This window comes from Natrix helvetica (assembly GCF_964273705.1).
Source record: "Natrix helvetica genome assembly, chromosome: 5".
NCBI classification, from domain to species: domain Eukaryota; kingdom Metazoa; phylum Chordata; class Lepidosauria; order Squamata; family Natricidae; genus Natrix; species Natrix helvetica.
This window is the reverse complement of record NC_138551.1, coordinates 73,299,185-73,317,988: the sequence shown is the minus strand read 5'-3', so window position 1 is coordinate 73,317,988 and position 18,804 is coordinate 73,299,185. Positions and strand designations below refer to the sequence as shown.

The 18,804-nt window shown below is 42.5% G+C and overlaps 1 protein-coding gene across 7 annotated transcripts in view; it reads right to left on the bottom strand.

Annotated features, from left to right (window-relative positions):
* Positions 1–18,804, bottom strand: part of INPP5A (inositol polyphosphate-5-phosphatase A) — a 320,002-nt gene that overhangs the window by 243,142 nt on the left and 58,056 nt on the right. Inside the window, exon 1 of one of the 7 annotated variants that reach the window (XM_081955468.1) lies at positions 14,544–14,731. The exons of 5 other annotated variants lie outside the window; for them this stretch is intronic. The gene's annotated coding sequence lies outside the window, so the exon portion shown is untranslated. Of the gene's footprint in view, positions 1–14,543; positions 14,732–18,804 lie in introns of those variants that run through there. One more of the 7 variants, XM_081955470.1, reaches the window with a different exon arrangement.

Below are 18,804 nucleotides of genomic sequence, written 5' to 3'. Positions count from 1 at the left end.
AGGGAGGACACTGAGCCACTGTTCTATTTATTTGCAAAGTTTTTATCTTTAAATACAGATTATTTCACAAAATTAATTAACATTAAAACCAAAGTTGTAATTAACTTTTTTTCAGATTATTTTCCCTAGGGAACACATATAATTAAGTGCAGAGTTCTTCACGTATTCTAAAATTAGTGTGTCAACATTCTTCAGTGCCTGCCTTTTTCTCTTATCCTTCCAAGCCCTTGGAAGGGATGTTGTGGGCAGTGCAAGATTTATCTGGAAAATGCGTAAAGCTGTTTAGCAATTTTGATTTGCTCTTCAACAATTATGCAATGAAGATTAATAAAGGAGAAGTGTGAAGGAGAGGCAGGGCTTGAGCCCTGTAGATTTAAATTTAAAAGGCTACTTCAAGGTTGATGATGGATCCCTGGTGATTGCCCAGACATGAATAGGAAAGAAAGAAGAACTCAAAAACAAAGAAATCCCACATATTTTGAAGTATTATTATTTTAAGCATTATTTGGGAAAAATAGAGGAAATAATTGCGCCACTCTGGAACATTTTTGATAATAGCAAGTGTTCTACTCATCATGTTCTAAGTGCTAAAAGTCTTTTAAAAATGAATATGCCAGACTCAATTTGTTATATAAACTGGACATTAGCTTTTTACAGTTGGAATTCAGATCAATAAATCTCTGATGGGCAATGAAGAGCTGCCTCACTCATTGCAAGACTGAAGAACAACGTTGTACCCAGAAAAGGAATTTGTGGAAAAAGCAGTCAGTCAACAGTGTTATGAAAAAGAAAAATGTTCTATAAAATAATTTATGAGAGCTGTTTTATAGATGTCAAATAATTCCAGTATTACATAAGGTTTGAAAGGGAAGGGGGTATGGAGGAATTCAATCCACGTACCAAACCCTTTGGTAACTCTTCATTATTGTTTACAATTACGATTATTATTGCTCATTTCTTTGTTCTGGCAAATTTCAAAGAAAGTGCATCTGAACTACAAGTTCCTCAGCATCTAGAAATACATGTGCCAGGTACTATTTGAAATTATATAAACATATATCATGACAATATAGCAGATTTCTCTGCAGTCAATAAAGCTGAGGAACTGGGTCATAATGTTTGAGTTCTTTTCAGGAGGAACAGCAAGCAATGAAGAAGGAACATTCCAAAATCTTTCCTTTCTACCAAGCCTTCAGCTTCATATGTTATCTCCAAACCTCCTTTCTGTTGGAGATTTGGACAAATTCTCAGAGAACAAGGAGAGCAACACTGTTATACGTAATCCTCGACTTAAAACCGGTCATTAGTGAGCCTTCAAAGTTACAATGGACATCCCAAAAAGGACTTCTCACCCTGTTTTGATGTTCTGATGTTGGATCACGTGTGACTACATTTTGGACGTTCAGCTGTTTTTCCTGATGGACTTGCACTTCAAAATGGAAGGGCCATACATCAGCCTGTTGTTGGTAGGATTGTGGGTAACTTCGAGTCAGTTTTTGACTCTTGGTGACTGCAAATTCTTTTGAAAATGGTTTCCCATTGCCTTCTCGCTATGGCTGAAGGGGAAGGACTGGCCTAAAGTCACCCAGCTGGCATTGTGTTTAAGGGAGAAATAGAATTCAGTCTCCCATTTTATAGCCTGATGCCTTACTCACTACACCAAACTGGCTCTTAAAACTACACTTTGTCATCTTCTATTAAATAATTGTGTGCTACAGAGCAGCGTACACTGACAAAATGCATAAGACGAGGTGAGTAAAACAGGAGCTACCGACCTATAACAGATATGAACCCAATTGCAAATTGTGATGGAGGTTGAGAAATAATTTCCAAGGCACACTATTTCTGGACAGGATTGACTTAATCAATGTTTTGACCATCTTTCACCCAACACTATACTTAAGAGAGAAATTCAAATTATCATAATTTCTCTCAATCAAAATTTAATTGCAGTCATTGGCCAACACAGGACAGAAATATTAGTACAACTATAGAAAGTAATTACACAATTTTAAATACAAAACTAGGTAAAACGTCGTCTTCAAATTGCAAATTGCCCTAGCTGAAAAATCTAGGACAGAGTGTGACAGAGATACCTGAAGGGAATAAATTCACATCAAATCATTTGATCTAAATCTTTGTCCTTTGGCTAAGGCTGAGACGTGATGGTTTTAACATATTGAAGTATTAATATTTGAATAAAAAGAATTGTGTGGATGTCGTAAAATATTTGGATAATTAGGTTTTATCATTATGTTAATGTTTTTTCTCAAGCTTCACCATGCACAGCCTATTGGCTTTAGAGCAATGTTATTCAACTTCAGCAACTTTAAGATGTGTTAACTTCAATTACTAAAATCCCCCAGCCCCGGGATGGTGAACCTATGGCACGCGTGGCACAGGTGGCACACGGAGCCATTTGTCAGGGCACGCGAGGCGCTGGCCAGCTGAGTTCAGCCTTTTTTAAATCCATTTTTCGCTCTCCCCAGGCTCCAGAGGCTTTATAGAAGCCTGGGGAGGGCAAAAAGAGCCTCCCCTGCCCCCCCGGAGGATTCATGAGCTTCCCTGAAACCTCCGGAGCGCAAAAAACCAGCCCTATGGGCAAACAGGAAGTTTGGGAACAGACTTCCAGTTTGCTCGGAGGGTCGGTTTAAGCCCTCTGGAGGCTTCAGGGACCTTCAGGAGGCTTCCCTGAAGCCTCTGGAGGACTAAAAAACACCCTATGAGAGATCCGGAAGTGACTTCCGGTTTACTTGTACGGTCCTTTTTAGTACTTGGGAGGCTTCAGGGAAGCCTCCTGAAGCCTCCAGAGTGCCTCGGGGGGGGGGGGGGGGGGCTGTTTGCTGCTCTAGACATCGCAATAGAACTTAGACTCAAATATTGCTTCACAGTGCTTTACAGACCTCTGTAAGCAGTTTTACAGAGTCAGCAGATTGCCCTCAACAATCTGGGTCCTTATTTGACTGACCTCAGAAAGATAGAAGGCTGAGTCAACCTTGAGCTGCTCAAAATCAAACTCCTGGAGTAAGCAGTGAATGTAGTACTGCACTCTAACCACTGCGCCACCACAGTTCATACACCTGTACAAAGTGCGAGATTCCAGAAAAGTGAGAAGAACTGAACAAAAAGGTTTGAATATATCTTCACTGGATTTATTTGTAAGGTTTATTTATTGAACTTTGGGCCAGCCAACTCAAGAACAATTCTGGTGGCAACCAGAAGTTTTAATTTAAGAAAATAACCAAATGAAGTGGGATATATGTATTTCTTCTAAGTAAAAAGATTTCTGATAATCCAAACTGCTTCTCACTTCATCGCTGGAAAGAAATAAAACTGGCAGAGGTAATAATGGAAAAATGCCAGCAAGTTCCTAAAAAGCCAAAGTTCTGTTCCTGGAAAAACAAGCTGGAATTTCATTGTTATTCATCCACTGACATAACTTTGTTAGCTGCCTGAATGTCCATTAATAAACTGTGATCAACTCAAATGTTGATCAAGCAAGCCATAAAAATCAGACTGTCACTTGCCACAGTAGATATAATTCCTTTTATTTCTTTAGCCAAAGACAAATTCTTTATTTTTTAGAATAGATATAATATAGGATTTCAGTGGGAAAAACTACTTTCCATTTCATGACTCATTTGTATACAGCTTTAATTTGTTCTAAAACTAAAGATGAAGATGATAGGTTGCTAAACCTCTGTGGAAAATATGGCACTGATCATATTCTAAAAGCAAAGTTCAAGGAGGACTACAAGGATGCAGAAAATGTGGTTATCCTCAAATTACTTCAACTTTCAAAGAGCATTGTACTATACACTAAATACAAAGCTGATATCAGGTGTGATATAAATAAAAGATAGCCAAGTACGACATCCCAAATACACAAGTTAATATGGAACAGTATCATGTAGATAAGAAACCATGGTTAACTTTCTACAAATTGAATACAACAATAAATTGTTAACAGAGGGTTTTGGAATTTTAATTTTGCTTTTTTTGTTGTTCTACCCATTAACCTTTTTGTTTTTAATATAACAGATAGATAACAGGTCAATAACTTGCAATAGTTAAAAAATGGATCTGCTTTGCAAGGAGTAGGAATTAATACTATTGCAATATATTTTTCAGTATTTAACAGCGGGGATAATATATGTATACTGTATGTGCTTTGTCTTTTTTAATACACATTTTTCAATGTCTTGTTTATTTTTCTTTTGTTTTTGTAAAGTAAATTTTTTCTCTTTTTGGTTTGCATTTTAATTTTGAATTAAAAAACCAATTTTTTTTAAAAAAAAAACATGGAACAATAACATGAGCTGAGGGATCAGATTCCCACATCGGGCTAATTCATGATCTGTTTAACTGTAGTGTGTTGAACCAACCATACATCTTAACGGATACAAATTAAAAATTAGTTTACATGCATATATGCTAATCCAAAAACAAGCAATCCTATTATGATCCTAACCATAAACAACTACTTCCTAAATTTGCTGTTGCACAATTTTTTCAGAAATGGTTTTTATATTATATTTCTCCCAAGGAATTCCTAATTTTTATATTCCTAGCATGGTACCAGATGCAAATAATATGCCCTCTGGCATCTTGCTAGGATCCTGCCAAGTTCCCTGCATTGATTAATCTTATTATTGCAATGTTCTTTTACTTTTTGAAAAAATGGATAAACTAGAATACTGCAAAGCACCACATAAGCCTCAAATATAAAATATATTTTCAACTATTTCAATGAGTCCCATATGAAATGTAATGGCATTCATAGAAAATAAAATGGTGAGTGACTGTCCATTAAAGTAAAGTTTGCTTTCTGCAATATGGAGGTGCTGATCCTGCTTCTACCTATTGTATCAGTCATTTTATGAGAATACCTGTAATGTATGCTCAATATTCGAAATGTCCTGACTGTCCAAAAAGCTTATGGACTTGTTCCCCAGATATGTTCCGTGTTGTAGTGGAGGAGAGTCCTATTCAAAATCCTGGTTCAGGCTTTAGCACAATAATATGTAAACAGAAATATTGGTCTAGAACAGTGTTTCTCAAACTTGGTGACTTTAAGTCCTGTGGACTTCAACTCCCAGAATCCCCCAGCCAGCTGTGCTGGCTGGGGGATTCTGGGAGTTGAAGTCCTGTGGACTTAAAGTCACCAAGTTTGAGAAACACTGGTCTAGAACATGGATGTTAAATGACACTGCAAGCTGCTTTTGCAGGATCTGCAGAAGTAGGGGGGCGGGGGATTAGTACAACTTGAGCTGAACACTTAAACTGTATATTCAGTTCATAGGAAGAATAATTCTTTCGCTCAACTCTTCTGTCTTACAGAACACTGTACCTAATTTGAATGGACTTTCTCTTTGTTAGTCCTTATTCCTTCTGCTAGTCTTTTTTCTTTCACATTCTGAAAGCATATGGAAACTCTTAAAATTGCAAGCCTTGTACACAGTTCATCACAGTTCCCTTTAATTAGGCACTATTTTGACCTTTTCCTGGAATGTTGGATCCTGAAGCTGAATTACTTATACACAGTTTTGTGTGGCCTTTATTCATTTGAAATGCTAAAAAAATGGAAATCTCCCTCAACCACATTGCTTACAGACATTTACAAGCACATGAAAACCAAATGACTTGCTCGGTTATTGAAACAAAGAACATTTCACAGCACGGTTAACTTGTTTCCCTAACATTCAAACTATTTTTAAAGATTTAACTGGAATAATATCAGCTACCAAATAAAGATTGCAAATGAGAAAAAGTACACAGCAAGCTTTCAGAATTATTTGCTTTGTAACGAACATTACTTGTAAATAGAAGTTTGCAGGCTAACAGAATGAACCAATACCTTAATCGGGTGAAACAGCTGATAGTTGAAATTATTTTTCGATGAATTCTGCTATAACATGCAGTTGGGACTGGAGGCATCTAAATGGACAGTTTTAACTGCAGTATCTCCCTGTCTCTCCTTTCTAACTTTTTCTGTTCAGCACCTGAACACCATCTTTTCTGAGATTTACCTGACCATCACTTTGTGTTTAAAAGAACCTTGAAAACTTGGCTATTCCCCCTAGCCTTGGATTCAGCAAGTGGTGGGATCTCCACATTTCTTTTGGCTAGAAGGGCTGTTTTTCCAGATGTTTAGAGATCCTGTTTTTTAATCTGCTTTTCATTACTACTTTTATTTATTATTTATTTATTTTTATTTTATTAAATTTATAGACCGCCCCCTCTCCCCGAAGGGACTCGGGGCGGTGTACAGACACCACATTAAAACCTAATATAAAACAGATACACTTAAAAACCAATTAAACTATAAGGCTGTACAAGGTAATAAAAGTTAAAAATTAGCTTAAAACAACCCCAAAAATTTAAAAGTACAGAATTGAGGGACTAGATCAGGATTAGGCCAGGCCCGCTAAACTAAACAGGTGGGTCTTGAGCATCTTACGGAAGGAGCGGAGATCAGTGATTGTTCTGATGTCACGGGGGGAGGTCATTCCAGAGAGTCGGGCCCATCACAGAGAAGGCCCTACTCCTGGGAGTCACCCGCTGGCACTGCCTCGTGGACAGCACCCGGAGGAGCCCCTCCCTGTGAGAGTGGATCGGTCGAAGGCATGTATGGGGCAGGATACGATCCCGTATCACTGTATACTGCTCAGAATCCTTATAAAGAGACTTGTACATTTAATGTAATGCAATTAATTGATTAGAGCTCTCCTGTAGGCCAACAATTCCACTTGTACTTTCAGGTTCCTGCCTATGAACTACGAGTGTTAGCAATAGGACCTATGTAAACAGAAGAATGAGGCATCCATGAGGATTTTAAAAGAGTAGCTCTATGCCTGTCCTTCAAGGTTCAAATTTTGAACAGGGTAAACAAAATGCTCAGTACAGGTAATCCTCGACTTACAACAGCTCATTACAAAGGCACTGAAAAATGTGGTTTATGACCATTTTTCACACTTATGACCTTTGCAGCAGCCTCATGGTCATGTGATCAAAATTCAGATGCTTGGCAACTGACTCATATTTATGACCGTTGCTGTGTCCCGGAGTCATATGATCACCTTTTGCTAACTTCTGACAAGCAAAGTCAACAGGGAAGCCAGATTCATTTAACAACTGTGTTACTAATTTAACAACTGCAGTGGTTCACTTAACAACTGTGGCAGGAAAGGTCTTAAAATGGAGCAAAACTCACTTAACAAATGTCTCGCTTAGCAACAGAAATTTTGGGCTCAACTGCGGTCATAAGTCGAGGATTACCTGTACTATATTCAGGTGAAGCCAAGTTCTAAATATATAATTAAAGCAATATAATCCTGAGCGCAATTTTTAAATTATTGTATTTTCTTCCATGAATACCCCTGCATTCCTGTCTGAATTTTACTGGCAACGAAGGTATAAAGCCAAGAACATCAGCCAAACGGAAAAATACCAACTACTCAAACCATTAATTAGCAAAAAAAAAAACAAAAAAAACCTGACCATCATATTAAAAGATAGCATAATGGAAATACACACACACACAAAAACACACTGGAAATATACACATATACACATACAGTCACAGGCACACTGGAATTATGCAACAATAGCATATCATGAAATATTCTAAAACAACCTCATTAAAGGATGAGATGTAGAGAAACTTACTTAAAAACAATTTTAAAAATTCAGGATGAATGTTCCTATCTACCTTGTGGCTTGCTCCCGGCTGTTGGTAAGGGATTTAAAAGTTGCTTCTTGGGCTTTAGAGGCAGGATGCCATTACGGTGGCCATTTGGGGGGCTCAATTCCTGCGGGCCACATGGGCTGGAGCAGAGGCTACTACAAAGCCTCGTCTTCATCCCCTTCCTGGGTGGCCATCCTTTCTGCAGCGGCGGCAGCGGCAAGGCCCTGCAGGCCCAGATCAACGGCAGGAGGCAGCGAGGACCGTGTGGCGCGTTGCGTGGTGCTGCCAGCAGTTGCGCGGCTTGCAAAAGGGGCAGGAAAGGTCTACCAGAGGCTGATTTTGTCGCGTGGAGGCCCTGAGTGATTGGGGGAAGCTGGTTTTTGGTCGCTGCTGTTTCTGGTGGGCTAAGCCTGGTGGAGCCCTGACCTGGTGCCATGGCAGATGCAGAAGAGAGGCCAGATTCCTCCCCATTGTCCCCTGGGGAGGGGACCTCCACAGCCTCTGTGAGGCTGCGAAAAACTGCAGCAGCTGGAAAATCCTCCAAGGCATTGCAGAAGGATGAGGAAAGAAGGCACAGGACCCTGGAAAAACAGGTGTCCAGGGCTGAACAGAGAGGTAGGCCTAGTTCTCCCTGAGGTCTAGATCGCCCATTAGATCCAGGTCTAGATCTCCTCACAGGGGGGATTCCCCACTGTATCTCAGGGACATTTCACCTTCCCTCCACTCTCCATGGTGGAACAGGGCTCCTATCTAAGGGATACTTTTCAATGCAGGGGAGCCAGGGGGGATAGTCCCATCAGCCCATCATTGGCTCCACAGTCTGAAGACTGTGCACAAGAGGGAGAGGAGGATTCTTTTGTTAGAGACATGGAGCAGCTTCCAGCAAGCATTCAGAGGTTTATCTCCTCTGCAATTTCACATGGAATTTCTGCTGGGTTACAGAAGGGGTCTGTGCAACTCGCAATGGTGGCAAAGGTCCCTGGGGTGGGGGTGCCACTGCTCAGGCCAGGCCGAGGCCTTCCCCCTTGGAGGTGCGCCAGCCTGTTTCTCCTTCTCGGGCTAGCGAAGGTTCCATGACGGGGGATCAGGTTCAGAGAGAGGTAGACATGTCTGATGAGGAGGATCCCTCAAAACCTGAGGCACCAGCATTCTCTGGTCTGTTTCCTCCGGATTTGTTCAAGTCGCTGTTGCGCAAGGCCAGGGCCACCTGCGCAACTGGGTGAGATGGAGGGCGCCAAGTCGGGTGCCAAGGAGGGTGGTCCGGAGAAAAAGCCGGAGCATCGAGTTTACTCAGAGCCTCCTCCAGCGAAGGAAGACATCCCTGCCCCTAAGTTGTTCCTAGAGGTAGCTAAAAAGCAGTGGGAAAAGCCAGGAACATTTCCCAACCCCAGCAGCAGTGATAGGAGGTTCTTTAACATGGAACCTAGTTTCTCTGAGGTGTTGCAGGTGCCCACAGTGGACCCTCCAGTGGTGGCATTGGCTTCCACGTCAACGGTGGTGTCCAGTGATGTGGCTGATTACTTGAAGGCCAAGGACAAGAAGGCGGAGCTGACCCTTCGTAAAACATTCCAGTCTTCCAGGTGGGCCATCAAGGCAGCTGCTTCTGTGTCGTTCTTCAACCGCACGGCTATCCTTTGGCTACAACAGATGCAGGAACGGATTCTGCCTGAGGAGGTGCGTACTCATCAAGATCTCAACAAGCTGGTTGCTGTTGCACAATTCTCTGCGGACGCCACTCTGCATGCCATGAAGTATGCCTCACAGGCAATGGCGGCCTCGGTGACCTCCCGACGTCTCCTGGAGCTGAGGGGGTGGCAAGCGGAGAACAAGGCAAAGTGGCACCTTGCATTATCGCCTTATTCCGGGGGATCCCATTTCAGTACCCCGTTGGATCCAATCCTCATCGAGGACAAGAATAAAAAGAAGGTCATGCCTACGCCCACAAAAAAGACAGCGCAAAAATCTGCACCTTACTTCAGGAGCAGTCCTATTGTCAGTCAGATCAGGAGGTATTTTCCGAGATCAGATAGGCAGGCGGATAGGCACTATACCAGGGATAGGCCTAGGTTCCAACCCCAGGGGAAGAGGCCCTTTCGGGGGGGAAGGTGGCTGTCACTACCGCCGGGGCAGATAGGTCAATAGCGACCCCACCCATAGACAGCAGACTGCTTCTGTTTGCCGACGCCTCGGCTGAGATTGCCACTGATGCCTGGGTTCTGAATACCATCAGATTTGGCCTGCGCCTAGAGTTTCTCTCCATTCCGCCGAACCACTTTTGGACATTTTCGGTCGCCAAGAGTAAACGCTCTCTCATGAGGCAGGCGATCCGAGACACCTCCTAGAGATTAGGGTGGTGGAACCGGGTCAGGTTTCTATTCCAACCTCTTTATCATTCCGAAGAGTTCAGGGGGATGGAGGGCGAGTCTGGATCTTAAACTGCTAAATTTTCACTTAGTCTATAGAAGATTCAAGATGGCATCGCTTAAATCCATCTTGGCGGGGGTCAGGCGCAATGACTTCATGGCCTCCATCGACCTGACGTATCCCCATCTTCCCTGGCCATCATAAGTATCGCAGGTTCTCCTATTTAGCTAGCCACTACCAGTATAGGGCCCTATCTTTTGGTTTGGCGTCAACACCTCGGACCTTCACTAAGGTCCTAGTTCCAGTGGCGGCTTACCTCCGTGAGCGCTCTGTCAGGGTCCAATGCTATCTCAATGACATCTTAGTCCAAGCAGCATCATTTGAGCAGGCAAGGGAGGATATTTCGTTCGTGGTATCCACACTATAGCAGTTAGGTTTTTCGGTTAACCTAGATAAGAGTTCCCTCGTTCTCGCCACTAGGATTCCTCACCTGGGGATCATCATAGACTCTAGGCTAGGGAAGGTGTTTCTGTCCCACAACCATAAAGTTAGTTTGTCAGCCTTAGTTAGACAAGTTAGAAGTCAACGTTTTGTTCCTGTAGTAATGCTCTCCAGCTTGCTGGGGAAATTCATTTCTTGCATAGACGTGATGCCTTGGGCTCGTCTACACATGAGGCCGCTCCAGTGGCGTCTCCTGCCGCATCAGAAGTCAAACTGCAGCAATTCCGAGGAAAAGGTTCCAGCGACACCACAGGTGCAGCTGTCATTGAGGTGGTGGCTCTCCCCAGCGCTACACTGAGTTCAGGGAGCCGGAGCGCCTCATCCTGACAACGGACGCCAGCTTGTACAGGTGGGGAGTTTTCTTGGAGTCCCAATGGCGCAGGGGTGTTGAACCTGGTTGGACCTCCAGCACAATATAAATTGACTGGAACTGCAAGCGATTCACTTGGCATTGCGCACTTCAAGGACAATGTTCGGGATCAAGACGTCTTGGTGCTGACCGACAACGTGGCGGCAAAGGCCCACATCAACCGACAGGGCAGCACACACTCCAGGACTCTTTGAACCGAGGTGATGGCACTCAGCGCCTGGGCGGAGAGGCACCTTCAGTCACTCAGGGCGAAGCACATTACAAGAATGAACAACCATTAAGCCGACTGGCTCAGTCGGGCCACGGTCGACCACGGGGAGTGGAGCCTTTCTCCAAAACTGTTCCAGGCCATCTGCTCCAGGTTCGGCCAACCAGAGGTGGACCTGTTTGCCACACCGCAGAATGTTCAGGTGGATCGGTTCTTCTCTCGGTTCCCGGCTCGGGGGATGGAGGGAGTCGACATGCTTCGGATTCTATGGCCGGAGGGCCTGCTCTACACCTTTCCTCCCCTTCCCCTTCTCCCTGGGGTAGTTCGGAAAGTGATATCAGAGAAGGTGGAGCTCATCTTATGGTGCCCTACTGGCCGTGCCGGGCGTGGTTTGCGGACCTAATGTGCCTGTCAGTGTCACACCTGTGGAGGATCCCGGGGAGGGATGTGGACCTCAGACAGGGGAACCTGGTGCAGCTAGCCGTGTGGAGATTGAGCGGGAGTGCCTAAGGGCCACCCAGCTTTCACAGAGGGTGATCTCCACAACTGAGGCTTTACACAAGGGTTTCACCACTAGGATTTATGATTCCACCTGGCGGGTGTTTGCAGAGTGGTGCCGGGTCTCGGGAGCAAATCCTCGCGAGACTTCAGTACCGCACGTCTTGGAGTTCCTCCAAGATGGATTGGATAGGGGGCTCTCACATGGCACCCTCAGGAGACAGGTGGCGGCCCTCTCCACGATTATTCGGGGAGAGGGGCTCCTTCCACTTTCCCAGGTCCCGTTAATTAAGAGGTTTTTGAAGGGAGTGGGGAATCCCCATCCCCCGGTAGTCCACAGGTTTCCAACTTGGAGCCTCACTAAGGTTCTCCAAGCAATGACAGGAGCACCATTTGAACCTCTGAGGACAGTTGACCTGAAGTTCGTAACCCATAAGGTAGTGTTCCTTGTGGCGGTCACCTTAGCCCATCGTATCTCCGAACTGGGGGTGTTGTCCTCCAGTTCGGATCTTTGTACATTCCACAATAATCGGGTCGTCCTGTGACTGGAACCGACTTTTGTTCCCAAGGTTAACTCCCTTTTCCACAGGTCACAGGAGATGGTATTACTGGATTTTTGTCCGGACCCGTCTCATGATAGGCAGCGCCTTTGGCACTGGCTGGATGTCAGGCGTGCCTTGCGCATTTACCTGAGGCACACGGAGGGCCTCAGGAAGTCTGAGGCGCTCTTCGTTTCCTTTTATCCGTCTTCCCTGGGGAAGAGGGTGTCCTCCTCGGCTATAGGGAGGTGGATCAAACTGGCCATCGCATTGGCCTATGAGGTTCAGCACCTTCTGCCGCCCCAGGCATCACAGCACACTCCACCAGGAGTGTGGCTACCTCGGCGGCCTGGGCCACAGGTGCCTATCATGGAGATTTGCAGGGCGGCTACATGGACGCATTTGCATCAGCTGATGTGGCGTCTGGTCGTAGAGTGTTACAACAGGTGGCAGCGCATGAGGGACCCAGGACCAATAGTACCCCCCCTGAGGGATGTTAATTTGGGTATGTCCCAATCCTGGCTAATCCTGCAAAATTCCTCTGGAAAATGACAGTTGGTCTTACCAGGATTAGTCAGGTTCCCGCCCTAGCATTGGTCCAGGGGTTGGGGGAGCTCAGGGGGTAGGGTGTGTTCCCTTATTACTTGTTTTCAGGTGTTTTGTAGTGGTCTTGACTCATTGAAACTGGGAACCAGAAGCAAGGAGCCCAGAGGCGTGGCTTCAAATTAAATTTGTCTTAAGGCCAATTGGACATCACAATACCCAATCCTGGCTAAGCCTGCAAAACCTCCTAAAACAACAGTTCAGGTAAGACCAACTGTCATTCTGGGAGTTGAAGTCCACAAGTCTGAAAGTTGCCCAAGGTTGGAGAGCCCTGATCTAGATATACAGTATTGTGACAAGTTCCATTGACCATGTTGGCTAGAAATTCTCATACAAACTAGAATGTCAATTGTTGAATACTCAAGAGAAACCAGGAACAACCCCACAGAATCTTTTGTAGGGAGATGGTCCATATGATGTGGAGATGGTCCATTTTAACACGCTAATGCAGACCTGTTTCTCATAATTCTGAAGAATAGGAATTTTTTTAAAAACTCGAATTGAATAAGCCGATCTACAGATAAAACAGACCTTCAAATTTTTAACCAAAATACCATGAAAAATGCAAGTCAGTTAATTCACAGTTGGTACTTTTTAAATAGTATTTTAGATAAAAATTCAAGGGTTGGCTTATTCAATTATTTGATCTTGGACTTATATAAGAATATATGTAGTTTCCAAGAAACGTCTCCATGTAGTACCTGGAGGAATCAAAACTGACTTGAAGTCAATCTCTCTCTCTCTCTCTCTCTCTCTCTCTCTCTCTCTCTCTCTCCCTCCCTCCCTCCCTCCCTCCCTCTCTCTCTCCCTCTCTCCCCCTCCCTCCCTCCCTCTCTGTGTTCCTGTATAGTAAACTGTAGATCTGTATCTGCTGTCTTTCATGAAAACCTTAAAATATACAATGATAGTTTGTTTAAAAAAGAAAAAACAAGCAGAGGGTGGGAGAGAAAGGATGCTTATAAATTCATACCAGGAAAAGGCGTCTCAAAATATATATTTGTTCCTTGAACAACAGAGATACCATCTGGATGTGCTGAAATTTTAGGCTGATACTATAAAATTTTATTCTAGTACAAAAAATACCTTTAGAATGCATGGTAAAAACTGCCAACACAACAAGGGAGATTCACTAGTTGACTTGTTAGATTAAATCAAGATCCATAAAACAATTTGTTACCATAGAAAAAAGACAGGTAGGAGAGCCAAAACTAAATTTAGCCGTATTTAAACACATTTATGCATTTGTATAAAACAATGGTTTTATTGTTCATCACAGATTGCCTGATAGAATACATTTTAAAAAAGAAAGCTTGTGATGCTTTCCAACATTATCACACGAGTAAAATTTGTACAAAAGGCATGATAAAAAATAAATATTAAAATACTTTTTGGGTTGATACAGAAGGGAGAGAGAAAGAGGGAGGGAGAGAGGGGGAGGGAAGGAGGGAGAGAGGGAGAGAGAGAAAGAAATAACCCCTGAGAAGAGGAAGGGACCAAAATAATGAAGGTGAAGAAGACTGACTGCTGCATGGGGACAACAGAGACTGGAAAAACCAGGAATTAAAACAATGGAATAAAGTATCTCAGAAAAGAGGCTAGCCAGATGAACTACCAAAGGCTTAATACAAGTAACATGGACATGATTAAAGAGGAAAATGGGACTAGATTCTTGAAGGAATCAATAGGGCTAGTCATATGCTCTCTTTCATTCTCTTTTCCTAGTCATAGCTAATTCAGCAGACAAGGAAAGTAAACAGGCATCTTATACTGTACCGAAAAATGACTCCATCCTTAAGAGAGATGTACTTTTGCTGGGGAGCACTGAGGAATATCAAAATCCCTGCCCCGAGAAGGGCTAGTTTGGGATTAAGCACAAGATCTTTGATCTTTCATAAACAGTTCAACTCTAAGAGGACGAGAATGAGGGCAGAATGAAGAGAAATCACAGACTAGGAGGAGAAAAATAGTAGCGTTTACTTTTTTTTAACAGAACATTAAATAAAGAGGGAAAACCTGAAGGCATTCTATCAGCTGCACAGAAGAAAATGAAAAAAGACAGCAAAGAACCAAGTTCAAAGCTGGGGGGGGGGGGGGTGCAGCAGCCACACCTAAGGCACAGAAAAGCTAAGTGGAAGATTTAGAGGAGAAGGCCACACCTCTGATAATCTCAAGGATATAACTAAGAATTTATTAGCAAAACTGATGCAAGATATGGGAGGCTGAACTCCCTTCTTTTATAAAAACATTTATGAAGCTGCCCAAAGTCTATTACAGAGTTCAGAGTTATTTACAAGTCGCCCAAGGGTATATTGGAGTGGGTGGCCATAACAAATTCAAGTAAATAAATACTTTTCCAAAAGTAGCAGAGTGAAGGTAAATCTGCCATTTGGGGATGAGCCTAAACCAAATCCAGTTTATTATGCATTTTTAAAAGGTCATTTTCTAGTTTAACAAGTTAGCTAGCAGGTGTGCTTCTCAACATGCAAACCATTTTTTTTATTTAAAAAAACAGAGTACTTGAATTCAAGCCATTTTAAGTCTCAAACCAAACACACATTTATTTAAAGGAGAGAGACAAAATTCACTTCCAAATAAGTAAACAAAGGGATAACAGACTTGTAGCCTGAAATTATTGTTCAATTTGTCCTAAAGGTGATTTTTTTTCAAAAGGCAACTAGACTGTCTTGGGTTTTTTTTTCCTTTTGAAAACATTTAGCTTCTTGTGCAAGAAGTTTTAGTTCTAAGTGACTGGTGGGGAATTTTCAAAGAAAAAAACCAAGAAAGTCCAGTTGCCTTTAGGGGGGGAAAAGCACCCTTAGGACAACCATGAGGTGGATGATTGAAAATTTCCATAGACATATTGTTCAATTTAGTTGCCTGCAACATTGGTGACCTCCAGCTGGGATTATACCTCTCAGAATCTCCAACTATACCTGGAGCTTCAGGCTAAAAGCTAATATTTAAAAAGTCCCCAAAATTAAACAAGTACTTATAATAAAAATATCACTTCTCCTGATTGTTAGAAAATCAGAACTCTCTTTCTCTTGCCTTCTGTTGGTGCAAGCTTACACTGCCTTATGGGGGCTGTTCTTGAGGCTTTTAAGAAACATCAGCATGCCTCTAAAGGCAGCTCTGGTTCTTATCTCCCTCCATCTGCGTTTCCCAAAAACACCTTACATGGAATTGCTTTTGCTGCTGTGCTTTGCTTGCTTCTGCCAAAAAAAAAAAGAAACGTTCTTTCTTGCTTTGGATACAGCAACAAGCAAATCAGACAACTTATTTTATTGGTAGTACTTGAGAATACCTCTTTCTCAACAATATTTTGCTCCTATTTAATAAGCCAGTTACAGAATCTGTCACAGAGTTTGAAGAGGCTGGGAACTCTTGATTAAGAAGCAGCTTAGTGTGCATCAACTCTTGTTAACAGCCCAGATACTATCCTCAAATAAGGAATCCTGCTTATCCAATTCAGTAGGGCATCACCTACAGCAGGGCTGTCAAACTCGCAGCCCACAGGCCAGATGCGTCATGCACTGGCCACGCCCACACCCGGTTTAGCGAAGGAGGGGGGGAATTGCAATACATCACATGATGCCACCGTGATGATGTGAGTTTGACACCCCTGATCTACAGTAAAGGTGATCAGCCTATGGCCGTTATGGCTGATATCCTCCGAATCCTATTTGCAAAACTTCCATTGATCAGAGTGCCATCTGACTCCCACCCCTTTCTCAGTGTCTGACAGTTTGGGGGTTTCTCTTTCCAATATATTCCCATATTATCATTTAGATCAGTGGCCCTCAATCTCTTGGGCACCTGAGACCGGTTTCGTGGAGAGTTTTCCACAGACCGGAGGGGGTGGAGTTTTTTGTGCTGCCTGCATCTCGCAAATGAGGCTTCACTTGTTTGCACAGCCCAGTTTCTAGAATGCCACACACCAGTGCTGGTCCAGAGACCGGGAGTTGGGGATCCCTGATTTAGATGCGCAGGGAAAATGGGAAGACCAACTAGTATGAGAAAACAAGAATGTAATCTTGAAAAATTACAGATAGTCCTCGATTTACGACCACAATTGAGCCCAAACTTTCTGTTGCTAAGTGAGACAGTTGTTAAGTGAATTTTGCCCCATTTTATGATCTTTCTTGCCACAGTTGCTATATGACTCACTGCAGTTGTTAAGTTAGTAGCACAGTTAAGTGAATTTGGCTTCCCCATTGACTTTGCTTGCCAGAAGGCTGCAAAAGGTGATCACATGACCCTGGGACATTGCAACCATCATAAATATGATTCAGTTGCCAAGTATCTGAATTTTGATCACACGAACATGGGGATGCTGCAATGGTCCTAACTATAAAAAATGGCAATAAGTCACTTTTTTCAGTGCTGTTGTAATTTTGAACGGCCACTAAACAATCTCATTTGAATATGCTACAAATATGTCTCCTTCATTTTAATATTCAAATTTAAGTGTAGAAATCTATATAAAACTGAGAGATTTTAGGTTGATTATGAATGTATTTATCCAAGGATTTTGACAATAACTTGGTTCCAGAATTATAGCTAATAGAGCCAACCAATGACACTTTAAATAAGTCATCCTATGGAGAAGGGGTGGGAAACTATGGCCCTTTTATGACTTGTGGACTTCAACTCCCAGGATTCCTGAGCAAGCCATGCTTACACAATACTAACCCTGGATCCAGTACAGACTTAAAGAAAACTACCCTTATTCCATAATAATAATAATAATATTGTTGTGCAGTAGTACAGCAAGTTAAAAGTCCTCACTGAACTATTCTCTTCTCCTATCAAAGGAGAATTGAAATCAAAGTACCTGTATGATGGAACGAGCGCAAAAGAGATCAAGGAAGATAATTACAGTCATTGTTTGTAAAGTGTATTTCTATGGTTCAGTAGAACAGCAAGGACCAACAGAATGATAAATACATACTGTTCTACTAACAAATACATTAACAGACAGACTACTGGACAAACAAGTTGTTTTCATTCTGTAAGCACCACTTATGGAAAAATATTGGGTCCTCCCAAACAGCTCAAAAATCTTGTTATAGGCCTCAAGAGACCAAAGCTGTTTCAAGTTATGGAGGAGCATATGTGCTGTGCTGAGAATACCACTTTTCTTACATGGGCCGTCATAGCTGTTTATATGACACATGCATTTTACACAGAGTTCAATTTGACACACTATTAAAGAATCCAGAAGTCAAAAATGAGTTTTTAATCACCCTGCATGTAGCATCTATGTCATGGTAATCCAGCTTTAGGAAGCTGAGCATTCAGATCCAAAATTCAAATACTACCACCTTCCATTGTTTTTTTAAGAGAGTCGTCTAGTTCCACTCTTCTCAAAATATATTACTATAGTAGAGATGATAAAGAACATTCAGTTGGACATCTCTTATTTGCGTGTTTGTTAAGGAAAAGAATAACTATTGCTAAGAGTTCAAAGCAAATGTCTAGTTATAGGGAGTATCAGTTTCCCCAGGAAATCCTATTCCACATTCACTCTTATCCTTACAGAAAGATGTTTCCATCCAGCGGAAAAGATCATATTGTTTACTTCCATGCAACAGCAAGTAGATTTGAGAGCTAATAATAGATCAACAAGGAAGGAAATATTAGAGACAGTCCAGAAAAGTTTAGAAATTATTGTGTTCCATATGAGATGGTATGTGCTTTGCTGAAAACTGTACTATATGTCAAATCCCACATGATCTTGTTGGAATAATGCCAAAATAAAAAGATGTATTCATTTCAATGGAGACTTGGCATTCTGATACTGCATTATTTCAGAAGGAGTATATTTACTTTGGTCCACCCTCCTTTCCAATTTGTCTGGCCTCCCAACTACTGGTATTTTACAATAGTTGCATAAAATAATTGATTCAATACATTTTCCCTGTTTTAAAGTGGTCTTAGGAGATGAGTACCCTGTAAATATGCTCTCATGTTCCAGTCTCAGATGTCAACGCCAAGGCGTTTCCATGACTACTATCACCTTGAGAAGGTTCAG